A 19803-nucleotide genomic window follows, 5' to 3' on the forward strand; every position below is an offset into this window, starting at 1 on the left:
GTTTGAATCCCAGCGACATGGGACAAGTCACTTGGCTGCTTTGGGAATCAATTTCCCCATCTTTAAAATGAGGGGGTTGGACTAGATGATATTTGAGGTCCTTCCAGTTCCAGAGGTATGCTCCTGTGAATAGATGGTATAGCCAGTTGGCATGTTTATTCCTCTTCAGGTATATTCAAATATTCCCTGTCAATTTCAGGGCAAGGGTAGTACATTAGACTAATGGATCCCAATGGCTGCTGGGCCAGGTGATGTGTTCCCTGTTGAGCAATAATTCCTTTCACTTAGCAGGTATAAAGTTCCATAATCAGTTTTATAGCACCCAGAGAGGGAAAGAAGTTCTTTTGCTGAAAACAATGTGCTAGGGAATGTGCCAGTGGGATGGATTCTATAAGATGGATGGTTCACTGGGGCATATTACTTGAATTCCATTCTAGTTCAGTGCCTTATCATGGTATGGTGGTGAACCCGGCTTCTTGAAGGCTCTGCTATTATAACACAAGTGTTGGCAGGCTCTGCCAGATGAGAAGGCTTCCAGCAAGGACCTGGCAAAAGACTGAGTTGACTTTTTGACAACAAGCCTTGATATAGGGAGTTCTTGGTGAGAAAACACCCTCCACCAATGCAGCTCAGCACCTTTTCTGCAACTGAGAATATGAAGAGAGTTTCTGAGACCACTGAGGGATAAAGGCACTTGCCCAGGGTCACATGATCAGTATGTGTTAGAGGTGAGACTTGAGTAGGTCTTTCTGGTTCTTAGGCCAGCTTTCCATCCATTGTTTCATGGTGTTTATTGTTTGATTAATTGGTGATGAATTCTTTAGCTGCAGCAAGCTATGAAACCACCCAGATGGACTTACATAAGATATCACAGTGTGATATTAAGGAATCCTTGAAGTCCTGTGGCTCAGACAGGACAAATGACGCATCTAAATTTACATGACCAGAAAACGGCAACTCCTGAATCATAGAAACAATCAATCAATATTTATTAAGTATTGATTATGTTCCAGGCATTGAAATTGCAAGGACAAAAGAGAAACAGTTCCTACCCTTAAGGAGTTTCCATTCCAAGGGAGAAGACAACACACACACACACACACACACACACACACACATATTGGTGTATATAAGACATAGACAAATCAAATACAAAAGTAACCATTTGAGGGTAAGGCACTTGTAGCTAGAGACCAGGAAAGGTTTTTCAAAGTATATGGAATTTAAGCCGACTTGAAGGAAACCTGCCATTGTACAAGGTAGAGGTGGGGAGGAAGAGAAGTCCAGGCACAGACAACAGCCAGGACAAAGACAGACATGGAAGTTAGAACTTTGTATATGAGGGACTGCAAATAGGGTAGTATTAAGCACTGTGGAAAGGGCAGAATGGAAAGGCAGAAAGGAGTTAAAGAATTAAGTTGCAAAAATCTTTAGGTGGCAAGAATTTGTATTAGATCCCAGAGACAATGGGGAGCCATTGGAATTTATTGAATAGAAGAGTGACATCGTCAGATCTGTGCTTATGGAAAAAAGGTCTCTTCTACAATACGCTGTACTAGTGATCATCTACATTTACATGAAGACTTCTTTCTTTTTATTAATTTTATTTATTTTTAATGTTCTACAACTACCATAAAACTTAGATTTTTTCCTCCTACCTACCACCCCACCCCTCTCCCTCCCCAAGACAGCATATAATTCTATATAGGATCTACATATACATTCCTATTGAATACATTTTCACTATAGTCATGCTGTGTAGAAGAACTAAAATAAATGAGAGAAATCATATAACAAACCAAAACATAACACACACACACACACACACACACACACACACACAATGATCTGCTACATTCTGCAAATGAATTCCATAGTTCTTCTCTGGATGTGGAAGGCACCTTGCTTTAGAAGACCATTGGGATTTTTTTTTATGTCCTTGCATTGCTATGAAGATCCAAGTCTACCAGAAAAACTCTCGCACACTGTGGTTGTTGCTGTGCACAAAGTTCTCCTGGTTCTGCTCTTTTTGCTCAGCATCAGATCATATAAGTCTTATCAGACCTCTCTGAAGTCTTCCTGTTCATCATTTCTTATAGCATAATAGTATTCCATTACGTTCATATACCATAATTTATTCAGCCATTTCCCAGTTGATGGACATCCCCTTGATTTCCGGTTTTTGGCCACCACAAAGAGTGCTGCTATAAATATTTTTGTACATGTGGGACTCTTTCCCATTTTTATGATCTATTGGGGATACAGTCCTAGAAGTGATGTTTCTGGGTCAAAGGGTATGCACATTTTTGTAGCCGTTTGGGCATAGTTGCTTGAAGACTTCTGCAGAAGAGAAATACCTCAAGCATATCAGACCATGTTTGGATGTTCTAATTGTAAGTTCATCTAGTAGTCTAGCCTCTTTATTTTCTAGATGAGGGAATTAAGGCTCAGAAAGAAGTGACTTAGGATCATAGATCTATAGATGGAGGGGACTCTCATTTTATAGAGAAGGGAACTGAGGCCCAGTTGCCTAAGGTCGTATAGTAAAAAGCTGGAATTTGAGCCTAAGTCTTCTGGTTTCAAGGCTAGTGTACTTTCCCACTGCACCATGCTGAGGCCCCATCTTCTGGGTCAAAGCCCAGGGCCCTTTTCATTATAATATTTTATTGGTGACCTCAGAAAATTACACCAAATATAAATCTTATATTTGAGAATAATAAATATGTGACCTAACCATGCACAACACAAACCCTCTCACTATGATGACTGACAGTCCTCTCTGTTCATACAGAATGAACCATGGTTCCTTTGAGACATTAAAGCTGCATTTCCAAACCCAAGCTTTTTTGACCACTTAGGACAACCATTTACAGAAAAAGGTTTTTTCATTAAATATTTTTAAAATGGAGAAGGTGTTTTGAAAAATCCTCCCAGCCTGGGCCCTTTCTATCTTTCTAGTCTTTTAACACATTCTTGTCCCCATGGACTCTGTGGTCAGCTGGACATGCCTACATGCTGCTGTATGCTTCATCTCTGTGCCTTTCCACTGGCTGTCTCCTCTGCCTGGAACAGGATCCTTTGCAGCTTCTGCCTTGTATAATGCCTGACATCCATTAAGATGCTGCTCAAATACCACCTCCTGCAGGAGACCTTTCTAGGTAACCCTCTCTCCAGCTGTGAGTGTCTTCCTTGCTAAGGTTTCCTTCCATCTAATCTGTATTTCTAGTTTCCGCCCTGTTGTATGCATATGTTGTCTTCCTCATTAGAAGACAATCTCCTTGAGGGCAGGTTCTATTTTTGCTTTTTGTTTGCACCCCCATCTTTTGCTGCAGTGCCTAGAACATGGTAAGGACTTAATAAATGTTTGTTGATTAATTAAATCTGAAAATAACCCCTTTGAATTCAAAGCAATATGTGTACAGAGACCCAGAAAACCACGGCATCAATTGAAATGTGGTTGTTTGGATGTCCTCATCCAGATGGGGCCTGAAATTTTCTTGGGGAGAATCTCTGTGCACTTATGTATATTTATTTTTTTCCCCTTGATATCACCAAAACTTGGTCCTGCAGCCTGTGACATCAAAGCTGTGAAATCAATTGGATTCACCTGAGTGAGGTCCTATCCTTTCTTAATAAAGCCCTCCCAATGCAAAAGAGAGAAATGAGAAAGAGGAAAGTCCCTCAGAACATTCGTGTGACTCTCTAGGCACAAACAATGAAAAATTGAACACATCAGTTAGACAGACAATATTTGAAGGCAGTATTTGTGGGGTCGAGGAAGGAGAAAAAAGCATTTTGTTCAGAAATTAGCCTAAACCGATTTTTTTTTCCTTTTACGGAACTGACCAGTTATGTTCACATTCTGTGTGCACACCTCTGCGTGGCCAGGGCCTTGCAATGGCCAGCCAGCCAGCACCGCTGTATATTAAGGTACGCACTCAACCATATGTATAGCGTGCGCTGTAATCCAAGGATCAAGGGCCTTAAGGAAAGTTGATGAAAACCAAGGGAGCGAATCTCATCAGCATAAGCAAGTGCGGGGGAAAAAACCACCCAAAAGAAAACACAGAAAGGGCCCACGGTGAGGAGGGGGGGCTGTTCTCAAGGGGATAGCATCTGCAGGGAGGGTGTGGGGGCCTCCTTGGGTGTGTTAGCATTATCTGTGATCCCTGCTTTGTGTCATAAAGTCAGTATGACGTAAAGAAATAGCCTACGCTGTCGATGAAAAATACGCAAGGAATCGATATGTGCATCCAATTCATTCAGGACATGGGTTCATGTAGATAATTGCTAGGCAGTTTCCGAGTGGAGGCATGAATCTCGAATCTTTTAGTGCTGAAGCCTCTGGATTCTCACGATTTTCCAAATATGGATTCCCAAAATAATGATTCTAATAAACCGTGGTGATCGGAACTTGATTTCCCAACAATCAAACACATCCTCTGATAAATTATTTTGCCATCTCTCCCCAAATGCACCTCGAAACTTATGGCTTTACCCTCCCCCTGCCACTCTCCGCCCCCACCCGAGATCCGAGGAGAGCGGCAGATCCATATATTATTCATCACAATCAAATAAGACACAGTGGTGGCTCGGTAAACTTGCTTTCCATATCCGAATTACTCTTATTGAGTCCCACACGCTGCAGACCCTGGCTTCCAGCAGCCGGGCCCGAAACGAGCAGTTTTCTTTCTCATTGTAATAATGTGCCTCTGTCATCTCCTTATTATCAGCATGATAAAAGATGAAATATTCACAGATGCTGCCCTTCCTAACCTGATCACAGCTTGATATTTGAGCTTTGGAAATGAGTTTTATAAGCTTTAATATACTCCTTGGCGGAGTGACCCCTGAAATTAAACATTATTACAGAGCGGATATTTAAAAAGCTGGGGCCGCAAATTACATCAAGACGAAAATATTAAGGAGTATTACGGCTCGACCAAGTGGGGGCTCATGGTGCGGGGGAGCCTCGAATGCCGGAGAACTCCGAGCGTCGGTGTCAAAAACATCAGAAAAAATAATAACAGCCCAGGCACCTTGACTCCGGTTATTCTATACTTAGAGCTAAACCAAATTATTTGAATGGATTTTTTTTTCTCCCCATAGGCTGCATTTCCAGGAGGGAGAAGGGATATTGTTCTCCACTGTAGGTTCTTAATGCTTTTCACACTTGGCTTAAAGAGGCACCTTCCCCCCTTTTTTTTTGTTAGTGCAAAGATGAATAAAAGAAATACCTAAATATAATGAAACTGGAGACCAATGGGAGACGGAGTGGGGGGGGGGGATTTGGAGGGGAAAGATGCAAACACAGTAAGCATGACCACCTTGACTCGATTTCCATGTCAATCAGGGCTCTGATGGACAGGTTTATAGGAAAGCCAGGGATGGCACCAAACCGTGGGGACATGACGACTTGGGGATATTTGCAGCTACCTGCTAAGAGTTTCCTGAATACCAGAAGAAGAAACCCTAACTATGAGTCAGGAGTCACTCCCTCTTCCCCAACCCAGATCTGTTCCTGAATATAACACCTAGATAAGTCATTTGCCCTTTTTGGCAAGATGTTTCCAGGGATGACATTCAGTGCTTGATGGGCTAGAAAGAATATTGGATTTTTTTTTTGGGTGGAGGTAGTCATGGTCACCTGACTTGCCCAGGGTCACACAGCTAGTGTGTGTCTAAGGCTGGATTTGAACTCAAATCCTCCTGACTCCAGAGCTGCACCACCTAGCTGCCCTAGGAACACTAGATTGTGACTCAACAGAACCTGAGTTCAAATTCTGGCTCTGACATTGACTACCCATGTGACTTCAGAAAATTCACTTGACCTCCTGGGTTTCATCCATAAAAGACGAATGACCTCTTTAAATTCTAAATCTATGATCCTACAGCCATGTTTGAAACAGGGCTTTGCTATTTTTCTGAGCAAAGAGTGGAAATGAGGGCTGCATAATACTGCGGAATGAGCTCTGGATAAGGAAGTAGGATACTTGGGTTTTAATCCTATGTCTGCTGCAGCCTGTGAGATTTTGGACAAACGCCATCCCCTCTCTCTGGGCCTCAGATTTCTCAGCTATAAAATAAAGGACTTGGATTAGATGATCTCCAACTGGAAATCTGATGATTCCTATACATGGTGGTAGGGTGTGACCCAGATTAAACGATATGATTATTTAAATACTTTGGTTAATAATAATAATAGTAATGGCTATACTCTTGAAGAGTTGCAAAAGTATTTTACATGTTATCTCATTTGGTCCTTACATGAAACCTGGGAGGGAGGGGCTTTCTTTATCCTCATTTTATACGAATGGACTAAAGCTGGGAGAGGGTAAGTGACTTGTTTAGGGTCATCCAGCTAGTAAACATCTGAGGCCATATTTGAACACAGGTCTTCCTGATTCCAGGTCCCAGTTCTATGCCCTGTGCCACCTAGCTGCCCTGTATCTCCTAAATGTATCCCCTATTTTTCCTATAAGGCACAGACCAAGCACTGCTTTTTTACATGAAGTCTTTCCTAATCCTCCCTCCAGTTGCTGGTGCTCTCCCTCTTTCCCAAACTAACTAGTATTCATTTTGCATTTTATTGTATGCAACTATTCTTAAACACACAAATATACGTTGTCTCCACCAATGAGAGAACTCGAGTGCCTTAATAGCTGAGAATTTCACTGAAAAAAATTATATCCTCAGTGCCCAGCACAGTGCCTGACATATAATAGGTGCTTAATAAATGCTTGTTGACTGATGGGGTGACAAGGTTATTTAAAGCACACAAATGAACAGAATGTTTAGGTCTTGTGCCAGTCTGGATGATCCAGAAAGTCTCCTTCACCCTCATGTCTCTGTAGATAATTTTAGAAGCTATGAGGTACCATGTCCATTTAGGGAATGGCATTCACAAGCTGGAGCCTGTCCAGATAGAGTTGCTAGGATGGTGAAAGGACTAGGGGATGTACCATCCATCCAAGGAACAAGTAAGGGAATTGGGGATGATTTGCCTGATTCAGGGGAATTTGATTCCTATTCTCAAGTAACTCAAGACATGTCATATGGAAGAAGGGTTGTCTTACTCGACTCCAAGGGATTAAACTAGAAGCTGGATGAAATACTGGATGAAAAATGCAGATAGATTCCATTCAGTGTAAAGAAAAACTTCTGTTAGAGCTGTACAGTAGTAGAATGGGCTGCCTCAGGAGTTAGTGAATACTCCATCACTTGAAGCCTTTTTTTTTCCTTTTTAGGAAATTAATATAATTTTATTTTTTTAATGAACAAAAGTATTTTCCTCCCTTCTGTCCTTTTTCAACTCTTCTACTGGGAAAAAATAAAAATGAAATCCTTGTAACAAATATACATAGTCAAGTAAAATGATTCCCCTTGGCCATGTCTAAAACACATGATGGGCAGCTGTCTGGTACAGTGGATAGAGTGGTGGACCCTAAGTCAGGAAGACTCATCATCTTGAGTTCAAATATGGCCTCCAACATTTACTAGTTGTGTGACATGGGGTAAATAAATGAACTGGAGAAGAAAATGGGAAAGCGCTCCAGTATCTTTGCCAAGAAGACCCCAAGTGGGGTGACAAAGAGGGGGATGGATACCTATGAAACTACTGAACAAGAAAAACAGCAAAATTGGAATAACTTCCCTATCCAGAGGTGTGCTGGAGCTAACTGTAATTGGTTTCCAAGAACCAAGAGTTAAATTTTCAATGTGAGCACTTACTTCTTAGAAATCAGCCAATGCTACAAATTAGGACTTGATTTATTGTTTTGTTGATTATTTAGATTTAAGAAAGTGATGGACAAAATGTTAATAATTCAGATTAAATTTAAAATGTCATGTGTATAATTTCCCCTCAGAGAGCTGGTTGTTAAACATCTACGTACACATACTTATCTTGGTCCCACCTGAGTCACAGGACTGTTGTTAGGCTCCAATGAGATTGTGAGAATCTTAAAAGTATGTTGGAGAGTGCCAGCAGGGTGTGAGGGATGAGTCCATTGGAAAATCCAATAAAATTGTTAGAGGGGAGGAACCTTGAAAGTGAACACAAGAAAAAACTTTCTCTGCTTGTTACAATAGCTATGTAACACCTGGCTTTCATCCCTTGCCCTTCCACATGTGGGCAAGAAGATCTTGGGCTGGTGCTACTTCTCAATGCTTCATTACACCAAAGAAAGGCAATGTTGGAAGACATCCCAGGATAGAAGCTTGCTCTATGGCATTCTCAACAAGGGTCATCCAGCCTCTGCTCGAAAACTTGTGTTTGTCCTTTGTTCTCAAAGAGGACCATGACATCAGGAAGGTGATGCCATGACTTGCCAGTGAATTGGATTTAAATGAGAGAGGGCTGTGCAAAATCACCAGCCTCACTTTCTCCTCTGGAACCATCTGTGTCCAGTGGCCAGAAGTAGATTGAAAACTTGGGGTGATGGGGAGCTCATTACCCCCTGAGGCAGTCCATTCCACATTTAGCCTTACTGTTAGGCATGTTTTTCTGATCTTGAACTTCAACCCACCTTATTGCATCTTCTACCCTGAGCTGGGACCAAGCAGGACCATTCTCTTCTCCTTTTAACATGACAGCTTTTCAAATTCTTGAAGAGAATGTCCATTCTAATTTTTTCTCCTCTAGGCAAAGCATCTGCATTTCCTTCCCTTCACCATCTGAATCACTGTCCTTTGAATGATTTTGAACCTTTCCTAAAATGTAACATCTAGAACCAAACTCCAGTTGTGCTCACACTAGGGCAGATATATGCAGAGCTCTGGTAAAGAACTGGATATTCAAGACATATGTGACTTTTGACAAGTTGTGGGGTTTAGAGCCAGAGGAGAATTTAGTAGATGAATTTTGTAGATGAAAGTGAATCCCTTCCCCTCCCCATCCCCATGAACTGTTTTGCTCCAGTTCACAATTAAAATATGGTGAGAGCTGGGATTTAAACTCAGACTTTCTGACTCTAAATCTGTTCCTTACATCACCATATAAGCATCAGTTTTCCCTATCTTTAAAATGGGTATATGACTCAGTTAATCTCACAAGACTGTCAGGCTCAAATGAGACTCTGTATGGAGAGTGCTCTGCAAATGATGGAGTGCTGTCCATATGATGTTTATAGGAGATCACTGTGACAAAGCATAGGCTGTGCCCAACAAGGTCCCCCATGGACAAGAGTCACATTCATCATCGAGGAGGTGCAACAGGCTCTTTGGTTACTTGTCCTTAATTCTGAAAGAGGACCAGTGACATCAGGAGGGTGATGTCTTGACTCTCAAGTGAATTGGATTTAAATGAAGTCTGTGCTAGGATGATCACTAAGCTCCTCCCAGAAGGGGGTGGGGGAGGCAGGCAGGCTTCTGGCAGGTTTTCAGGGGGAGGTGTGAAGCCTTTTCTGACTATAATTTGTGCCTACCTTCCAAAGAGATTTTTATGAACCCAGGGAGGCTAAGTATGGGAGACCATGTTTGCAGACAAGCCAACATACCAGATTTCAGCCAGTTTTGCCTAGACGCGCCCCAGCTGTCTGAGTCATTAGACACTATTTTCAAGAAGAAGAGCATATTTTCCTTCAATAAGTCATTAGAAGATACTATTGAAGTCCAAATACCAGATGAATATTAGTTGCCAATGGAAAGGACCATTTAGAAGTCCAACATCAAGCACTCCTATCAGGCAAAAATAGAAAGAACTAAGCTGTGTGAACAGGGGCAAGTTATTTAGCCTCTCTCAGCCACAGTTTCTTCATCTGTGAAATGGGGGAGCTAATAAAACCTACCTCCTAGGGTTGTTGTGAGGGTAAAATGGGTTAGTATTTGTAAAGTTCTTTGCAAACCTTAAAGGACTATAGAAATGCCAGCTATCATTTTATTATTATCCTAAAACATCTTTATATTTATGTAACACATTAAGATATTTGTCGCTGGTTATTATTATTATTCATTTAATTTGATCTTCCTAACAACTTTGTTGAGGCACTCTAGGCATCAGTGTAGATTTCAGAGAAGCTACGTGACTTGCCCATTATCAGTTAGTAAGAATCAAAGGTAGGTCTAATCAATGATCCAGTACAACGATCCAGCACAGTTCCAAAGGACCCATGATGGAAAATGTTTCCCATGTTCAGAGGAAACTGATGAACTCTGAGTGCAGAGTGAAGCATCCTTTTTTTCACTTGCTTTATTTTTCTTGCTTTTATTTTTTTGCAACATGGCTAATATGGAAATGTGTTTCGCATGACTTCACATGTATAATGGATATCATATTGCTTGCCTTCTAAAGGAGTGGGGGAGGGCTGAAGGGAGGTAGAGAATTGGGAGCTCCAAATAAAAAAAAAGAATGTTAAAAATAAATAAATAAAGAGAATTAAAGGTAGGATTTTTCCTCAAATCCAGAGGGAAACTGAGGAATGTGGAGAAACTGTAGCAATGTATAGCATACATATGTATAGTCAAAGGGACCACCTGATGCTCCCCAGTTACTGGAATTCTCATGAATATGAGACACATCAAAAATTGAGGATCATAATAGTATCCTCAAGAATCTGCAAGGTCCTGAATTGTTAAGGACAGAGCTATAGCATGTTAGGCCTAGAAGGAACCTTAGAGTAAAGGATATAGAAAGTCAAAGCTGTTTTTTACCTAATGAACTTTTAAGAACTGATCATTAGAAATGCAGAATTTGATGTCACTGGCCATCTAGCCCAACTCATACCTGAGAAAGAATTCTCTATAGGAAGTACTAGATAAGAGGCTAATTAACCATTCCTTGCTTCAGAGGTAGCTGGGTAGTATAGTAGCTAGGACTCTGGGACTGAAATCAGGAAGAACCTAGGCCAAATCTGGCTTCAGGAACTTACTAGCTGGGTTACACTGACCAAGTCATTCTTTATCTCAGTTTACTTATCTGTAAAATAAGATAATAATAGCGCCTACCTCCTAGGATTGTTGTGAGGATCAAATGAGATAATATTTGCAAAGTGCTTAGCACAGCACCAGGCACCCTTCCTTCCTTCCCAGTGAGAGGGAACCAATTACCTTCTGAAACATTCCATTCTAATTTTGGACAACTCTAATGATTCCATCTAGCCAAACTTTGCCTCCTTGCAATTTTTTATGGATTGTTCCTGTTCTATCTTTTGGGGACAAATGGAATGTCTAATCCCTGTTCCATAGAGCAGCCTTCAAGACATTTAAAGAAAGCTATCAAGCTCTTTGAAGTCTTTTCTTCTCCAGGATCAACATTCCTAGTTCCTTCAATTCATCCTTGTCTGGCATGAAATTCAGCCCCTTTACCTTCCTGGTAGCCAACTCATGGAAACTCTGCAGTTTATCAAAGTCCTTCCTAAGGTTTAGTGCCCAGACCTGAACCTCTGATTAGAGCAGAGCACAGTGGGATATTCCTTCTGGGATGCTATTGCTCTCAATGCTGCCCAATATAACATTAGATTTCTTGCCACTATATGACTTTGTGATATATATTGAACTTAAATAGGTCACCAAAACCCACACATCTTTTTCAGATGTTCTGTTTTTCAGATGTTCTGCTCCTCCATACCCCATCTTTTGTTTGTGAAGTGGAATTTTTTTTAATCCAAACATAAGACTTTTTATTTATCCTTACTACACTCACTCTAACATTCATATATTTTGCCATTTTAATTTACAATGGGAATGACATGACCATGATATTCAGATGGAAGTGTTGTGACTTTGTGCTAATTCTTTTGCAGCTAATTAAGTCTTGGTGAAATGCCAATGAATTCATTCGAAACATCTTATTGGAGGACATGGGGCTTAGAACAGAATGTCAGAGCTGGGGCAGACCTTAGAACACAGAACAAAGAAAGACAAATCTAGAACATGAGATAAATCGTAGAAGGTCAGATCTTTAGCATCATCCTAGCACCTGAATCTGAAATTCTGTCAACTATAAATCCAAGATTGAACTTCATGGGTTTCTGTAGATGAAAAGAGTAGATGGCAGGAGAAGGGTGATCTCAGAGTCATTATACAAGGATTGACCCGCCTAAGACAAAACTTAGCTGGGGCATTTTCATTGTCTTCAGGTATCTGAAAGACTGTCATGTGGATTAGCTTTATCCTGCTTGGCTCCTGAGGGTGGAACTAGGAGGAATAGGGAGTGGGCATGGGAGGTGGGAGAGAAGACGTAGATTTTGGCTCATCCTAAAGAACTTTAATTAGAGTTATCAAAAAATGGAATCCTCGGATCTTGGTAGGCTATGAGTTCTTGGTTATTGGAGATTTTTGAACAGAGGTTGTGTAACCACTTTGGGTATTCTAGAGAAGGAATTCCTGACAAGACACCTGTTGGGCTAGGTGCCTGCCATGGACCCATCTTCTTATTAAGAAATGATACAAATCCTCAAACTTAAAATTTTTTTACTTGTATATTTTTGGGATTTAGACTTAGTATACATATTATATCTATGACCCCTTCCATCCCCTAAGTAGGAGGCAAGCTCCTTGAAAGTCAGGATTGTTTTTGTCTTTATTTCCTAAGTGCCTAGCACAGTGACTAGCACATGGTAGTCACTTCATAAATGCTTATTGATTTGGAAGTTTTTAATTTTAGAAAATTCACCAAAGTCTCTTTTTTGGGGTGCTGCAAATCTCTCAGGGCTGGTCACAGATTTAGATTGCTTTGAAGTCTGGGAAAGATGATCTCTTTGTGAAGATGGGTTTTTTTCATCTCATTCAAACTTAGTGGATATTTGCCAGTTGCTGAGACATGCACCTCCTTTTTCAGTTCATTGATACATCACTGGCATTTGATACCCATGATGCTTTGGACATCACCAAGTCAATGTGATTGTAATATTCTCTGCACTGATCCAACCAAAGCTTTTCCTAAATTGAGCTCAGCAGGAGTAAGTCCAATGACCTCATAAATAGTGGAAATGATTGCAAATCAGGATTCATATATGTTCCCGTCTCCGTGGGAATCCTTATCCCCCACAAAGGAAGCAATCATCTCTTTCAGATTCCTGTTTGCCCTTTGACTCAGCTACGTTTGAAGATAATATAGAGGGAGATTTGGCAGCATATGTCTGAATGAACCAACTGTTTCCTCAAGTCTGAAATAAATGTGTCCTCTGCCTTCCACTGAGGGATGTGTGTCCCAATGGATGGAATCGCCCTTTGTCTAGGGGGTTTTAGGGTACAAAGTCATTCTTGGCTCTCAATGATATCATCTCTGGCTGGTTGGTTTATGTGGCTTCCTATGATGGGGGCTCAACTTGGGAGGTGCTTTGCTTTAGAGTCAGCATGGAACAATGTAAAGAGTACCTGACCTAGAGCCAAAGGACTTGGGTTTGAGTTTATATTCTGTCACTGAAGAAACCTGTAGTCTTGAGTAACCACTGAATCTCAATTTTCTAATCTGTAAAATAAGGATAATAATTGTGTTACCTATTTTCAAGGATTATTGTGAGGAAAGTATTTTATCAACTTTAAAATAGTATAGAAATGGAAACTATTAATGCTGTTATTAGGACCTCAGGGCAACTGTTACTTGACCATTTTTATTAATATCCTTTGCTTTTATACCACCTTCATTTCCCAGTATTTTCTTTCCTCCTCCCCCACTTAGAAATCCATCCTCTATAACAAGGAGTTCTAGAAAAGAGCCAGGAGGAATGTTGTTGGCCACACATACATATAAAGGCAAAGTCAGGGAAGGGGAAGACAAGGTCACTATCTTGCCCTCTCAGCTTAGCTTTTGTTCATGCTTAGATTCAACTGAATGGTAAGACCCAAAGGATTTTGTAGAAAAGCTACAGTGTCCTTCATAGAGATAGCTCCTTGCAATATATTGAAAACCAGTTTCCAAGATGAGTTCAGGGTGATTCACATTGGCAATCAATAAATGATAGAACTTAAAGAGAATTTTCTAACCCTAAGTTATATAGAGGCATGGGACAATGATTTTGATCTTGCCAGCATGAACAGGTGAATTTAAAGGCAGACTAAATGCCTGTAGGCTCTAATTAGTTGACTGGAGGTTCTGTGTTCTAAAAGGCCTTAACCCTTAGAAACAAAGACTCTGAGACCTGATGTATGTTTTTCTCTTGTCAAAAGAAAATAGCTGAAGCTTCCTTTCTTTCCTAGTCTAATGACTAAGTGTATGAGTGACCTTCCTTTCAAAAAGAACTGATGCCTAGGGTCTGGGGGTGTGTCAGGTGAAATGCAGGGGAGAGAGAGAGAGGGAGAGAGAGAGAGAGAGAGAGAGAGAGAGAGAGAGAGAGAGAGAGAGAGAGAGAGAGAGAATGAAGGAAAGAGAAGAAAGAGGAGGAAGGAGAGGAAGGAGATGAGAAGCAACAGACACAATAATGGCACCCCAGGTTCAGGACCCAGGACAGTGGCAGGATGACATCATCAGAGGACTCTAGTAGGCCTTCTGCACTGAAAGGGTGAGTTGCTCCTTCAGAGTAGACTCCCTCTACATGTGTGCCCTATGTGTATTCCCTTTGACTGTCTACTTTTCTCTCTGGTGTTGCATATATTTGTGGGATAGTATAATTCAGGCTTAATAGGTGAGAGTGGGGGAGTTTCTATGGTGAATTATTTCTATCATCATAGTAATGATAATGATAGCTAGCACTTATATAATGATTTAAGGTTTGCAAAGGGCTTTACATGCCCTCATAGTAACCTTGGAAGGTAGATGCTGTTATTATCTCCATTTTATTGATGAGGAAACTGAGTCAGAGAGAGGTTAAGGGACTTGCTGAGACACACAGCATTTGAGGCCACATTTGAACTCAGGTCTTCCTAACTCTAGGTCTAGTGCCAAATCCTTTGTGTCTGTTAGTTGTCCTGTGCTACTTCATTAAATTCAGGGTTTGGTGTTAGGACAATTTTAGCGTACACCTCTGTCTGGTGGGTTGTTCTCTTTCCTTATAATGTCTATCAGGGTCTAGGGTAGGAGAGTTTAGAGCCTAGTTAATAAGTCAATTAGCTTTAATTTAGTTTACAAAGGAGTCACATTTTCCAGTGGTCTATACCACATTCAACAAATTGTAGCCTGCGTTTCTGAGCAGACAATTTCTTCCCAGGTTTCATTGTTTTTCTATCCTAACAGAGTAAGTAGATAGAGCAAACACCATTCCCCAGATTCCATCATTTCAAAGCAAGCATTTGGCTTTTCTAATTTTTTCTAATGATCTTGAATGTTTTCTTCACTCAGATTATTATTAGCATTGACTGAAAGGTCATCTCCGAGGCAAAGTCCTTGTGTGCTTGGTATAAATGATTTTCATTTGTCTTAGGAAATGGGACTGCCCCCAACCCTGGTCACTTTGCAGTCATGGCCTTCTTATTCCCATTTCTAATGTGTGAATAGTAGCAGAACTCCCAAATAGAGTTGGTCAGCCCTTTAGAACATATTATACACTAACATTTGCAATCATTGCTAATAAGACGGAATCCCAGTACCATAATTTATCCTTTTCATTTTCAGCCTCTAAAATGATGAACTGATTTTTTACTGGGGCTCATTCAGTCTGGCTATACATGCTGCGGGGAAATGAGCACTAGTTCTGAAATAGGAGGACTCTAGTTCAAATCCTGGCTTTGCATTAATTACCTGTGTAACCATTTGCAACTAATTTCATCTTGCTGTACCTCAGTTTCCTTTTTGTAAGACAAAGGGGTTAGAGTAGAAGAACTCTCAGGTCTTTTCCAGCTTTTATTCTAAGATCCCATGTACTTTGGGAGACCTCAGTGACTGTCTGGTCCAACACCAGAACTTAAAAAGAATCCTTTCTTTAACATACCCCTCTCCCCTAAATAGTCACAAATCTTTATGGGAAGACATCCATTGAGCTGAAGACTGTTATTGAGTCATACTCTTTGTGACCCTATTTTGGGATCTTCTTGGCAGAGATACTGGAGTGGTTTGCCATTTCCTTCTTCAATTCATTGGACAGGTGAAGAAACCGAGGCCAACAGGCTAAAATAACATCCCCAGGGTCACCCAGCTAATAAGTGTCTGAGGTCAGATTTGAACTCAGAAATATGAGTCTTCCTGACTCCAGGCCTGGTGCTCTGTGCACTATGGCATCATGGCATCACCTATCTGTGCCACCTAGCTGAACTAAAATCTCCCTCCTGAAAAAGGACTCAACCTTCTTTTGACCAGCTCTCCTCCTCAGAAAGCTTCCCCCACACACCTTATGTCAAGTTTAAATTAGTCTCTTTGAAACTTCTATGCAGTGCTATTAGCTGTGCCTTCTGTGTCTAAACAGAACAAGTCTGTTTCCTCTTCCACAGACAATTCTTAAAAATATTTGAAGATAGCAACCCTTGCTCCCCAAACCTTCCCTTCCCCAGGCTAAATACCCCCACCCTTCAGATGATTCTCACAGGACTTGGTCTCAAGGTCCTTCCATATCCCAGTTAGTCTCCTCTGGATAATCATCAGCTTATCACCTTCTTTCTAAAAATCCAGTTCTCAGAACCTGATACCATATTGTAAATGTGATGTCATGAGGGCAGAGAACAATGGGTCCATCACCTCCCTTCTCATTCTTTTTCTTACTGAGTACATTCCAAGTTGGTATTCTCTATCTCAGCTGTTGTATCACCCCACTGATGAACGGTATTGTTCTACTAAAACTCTCATCTTTTTCAGGTCAACTGCAGCTTGACTACAGACTAACTCTGGACTAATTCTAAAACTCAGAAGTAAGTTAAGTGACTTATCCAGGGTCACACTGACAGTTAGTGTTAGAGGCAGAATTTGAACCTGTATTATCTTGACATCTAGTTCAGACCTCTAGCCAATGAAGCCATTCTGCCTCTTAGTCTTAGGATTTACTTGCTTTAAAAGAGTTTCTGACTAGGAAAGGGATTCAGTTGTCCTCTCTGCCCTCCCCCACTCCTCAATATCAAAGAAGCTTTGTTTACATTATATTGACTCCTTTGCAGATGCACCAACAAAAATGTTCTGGGAACCCCATCAGAGGAACTTGGTCAAATTGGAAGTGGAAAATATGAAAATAGACTATTTACTATAGTACTAAACTTATACACCATATGGATGTACTATACATCCACTGTCACAGAACAGTATTTTCACTGCCAATATAGTACAGTAAATGTTTGGACCTAGAGGACCTTGCTTCAGATCTTAATTGTGATACCTACTACTTCTGCATCCTTGGGCAACTCACTTAACTTCTCTGGTCCTCAGTTTTCTCATATGTAAAATGGCTGGGGTGGGGGTAGGGATTGCATAAAATGATCTCTTAGGATCTTTTCAAGTTCCAAATTTATCATCCTATAAATAATGATAACTGACTTTTTGGGGGGGGGTCAGTAGGGATAGGAGAGGATCTGGACCTGTGATTTTATCAGTGAGAGGAGCTCCCAGTGTGGAAATTCCTTCCACCAATACAGATCAGCAACTACATATATGTTATACATAATCATTTATTATTGCCCTATCAAACTGTAAGCTCTTTGGGTGAAGGGTTTGTTTCATTCATGGATTTGGATGCCCAGCATCTAGTACAGTACCTGAAAACTTCCAGTTTTAGAGGATCACATGCAGCATTGACTAATTCAGTCATGGTCACACAGTTACTAAGTGTTAGAGGAGGTCTTTGAGCCCAAGTCTTCCTGACTCCAGGCTCAGCATTGTGTATTCTCTATGCCACAAAGCATAATTACCCAGAACTATTTTCCTGGGTTTTCGGGGAGCTAGTCCCACTGAATTTTAAGGTATAGGAGGGTCACTTCCTAAAACTTTAATCTGCTCCATATACATTGTGGTATTTACATATTCATATACACATATACATGAATATAAATATATACACATATAAACACATACACACATATATGAATATAAATATATGTGTATTTATGTGTGTGTATATATATGCAAAGTAACACCCCAAGACATCTTTGATCCAAACACTGAATGAGGGGACCCCATGTAGGTACAGTCTCAGCAGTCTTAGTACCCCCTGCGTATCGCTCCCATGGTCTCCCTGGCATAGAAAGTAGGAAGTCACCATGCTTAATATCGATCAAGGTTTCCGTGTTATGAACAATGTCTCATAGAGAAAGAATCCTTGTGGAAAAATTCCATGTAGAAGTCATTTATGTCCCAAATCTGTGGACCTTTGAGACTTGGAGAAGGGTATGTCCAAAGTGCCCAGGGCCCCATGAATCCCAGCAGGGGGCAACTTTATTAGTAGCTCTCATTTCTGTGGTGGTTTGCCACACAATTTCCCTACCACCTCCAGTGAGGCTCCAGGGTAGGGCTTCCCATCCCTCTTTTATAGATGGGGGAAGTACAGCAGAGAAATGACTTAGTCAAGAGTCATGACTGGGTCAGTGATGGTCAGGGTTGGCACTTGAACCCCAGTCATAGGGTCATAGGATTTCTAGCAGGAGGGACTGCTAAAGACCCTCTAGTCCTCTTTTTATAGGTGAGGAAACTGAGGTCCACAGAGATTAATGATTATTTTTTGGAACCTAAATGTCTTTTCTGAGATAACATGTACTAAGTGGCAGACTCAGGATTCAAATTTAAGTCTTCCTGATTCTAAGTCCAAGACTCCTTCTTTTGACTGTACTTTTATTTCTTTAACACTATTATTCTTCTATAGCCTTCCTTCTTCCCTGATCTGGGCTTTCTCTACTTCATAGCAATGTTTCTCTCGCAGGATGAAGAAACCAGAAACTCTGGATTGTAAGGTTCCTGAGGGCAGGAGCTTCACTGGTGGAATTGGTTGCTTGGTTACCCTCATAGAAATGAGAACTGTTATTAAAGTGCCCCCCGTCTGGGATTCTTGTTTTCGTATTCCTACTTTAGGACAATGCCTGGTGTGTAGTCTGTTCTTGTTGGAAGAAAGAAAATGGTGATTGTCCTTTGTTTTTGAGAAGGACCAACATGACATCACTATGTTAGAGTCAAGTTATTGTGTGTCTGACTGTGGCTGATCAGATCAATGTGAGCTTGGAATGTTCAGTTGCAAGCTGGGTACAGATAATCCATATGGATATTTGGGATGGATTTTCTAAATTTATGTATCTTGAGTTTCTTTTGAGCTACTGCAATTCTGCTTTGCTTTTAGAACATAGCGACTTCTTCCATGTGGGTATGCCATGCAGGGCAGTCTTTCACCAGTGTTTCCCATGTCACACAGTCAATTCCAAAGGAAGGAAATAAACAGTTAATTAAACAGTTACTATGTGCTCGGTATTGTGCTAAGCTCTTTCCAAATCTTACCTCATTCATTCTTCACAATAGCCCTGGTGGTATTATTTTGCAGTTGAGGAAATGGAGGTAGATAGAGGTTAAGTGACTTGCCCAGGGTCACACAGTTAGTAAGTTTCTGAGTTTGGAGTTGAACTAGGTCCTCCTGATTCCAGACCCAGCTCTCTATCATTGCCTCAGTTAAATTAAATCTCAAAGATGCAGACTCACTGACATTTGGTCAAGTCAGTTGACAAACATTTATTGACTTCCTACTGTGTGCCAGTTGTTATCTCTCCTCTCCTTAAATGTCTTGTTGCATTCGTTGTTTTACCTTGGTTTCTATCCCACTCTCTCTTTATCATATTGATTCCTGCATGCCATCCCCCACCTTCCTGCCTCAATTAGATTATAAGCCACTGAAAGACTGGGACTAGTCTGGGTTTGGTTTTATTTTGCTTTTTAATTTCATGTTCCCAGTATTGAGTACAATCCTTGAACATGGTAGGCACTTAATAAATGTTGATTGAATTGAATGTAGTCCATCTCTCTCATTTAACAGA

At 40.8% G+C, this 19803-nt stretch overlaps 1 long non-coding RNA gene across 1 annotated transcript in view; it reads left to right on the top strand.

Annotated features, from left to right (window-relative positions):
* The first annotated feature begins 16590 nt into the window (after positions 1-16590).
* The window catches only part of LOC140508617 (uncharacterized), a 46661-nt gene continuing 43448 nt past the window's right edge, over positions 16591-19803 (top strand). Inside the window, exon 1 of the long non-coding RNA XR_011968482.1 lies at positions 16591-16716. This is a non-coding gene — a long non-coding RNA (uncharacterized lncRNA). The remainder of the gene's footprint in view (positions 16717-19803) is intronic.

Source organism: Notamacropus eugenii, chromosome 5 (assembly GCF_028372415.1).
Source record: "Notamacropus eugenii isolate mMacEug1 chromosome 5, mMacEug1.pri_v2, whole genome shotgun sequence".
Lineage (NCBI taxonomy): Eukaryota > Metazoa > Chordata > Mammalia > Diprotodontia > Macropodidae > Notamacropus > Notamacropus eugenii.